Here is a 209-nt window from a genome sequence, read left to right on the forward strand (position 1 = left end):
GCTTATATTAGTCTTAACTGATAATTGTAGAGCTTAATATGTGTTAGCTATCTTAGTATTTTGTACCTTTTTGGTCTGTACAATTTAGCAATTATGTTTAGTAAATTGTTTACTATTCTAAGCAGTGTAATCTGTTTCATATATCAATAGTTATGTTTTAATTTGAGAATATCTTAGCAGCCGTAGCTTTTTATGCAGGAATGTACATA

The sequence above is a fragment of the Penaeus monodon genome, chromosome 31 (assembly GCF_015228065.2).
Source record: "Penaeus monodon isolate SGIC_2016 chromosome 31, NSTDA_Pmon_1, whole genome shotgun sequence".
NCBI lineage: Eukaryota > Metazoa > Arthropoda > Malacostraca > Decapoda > Penaeidae > Penaeus > Penaeus monodon.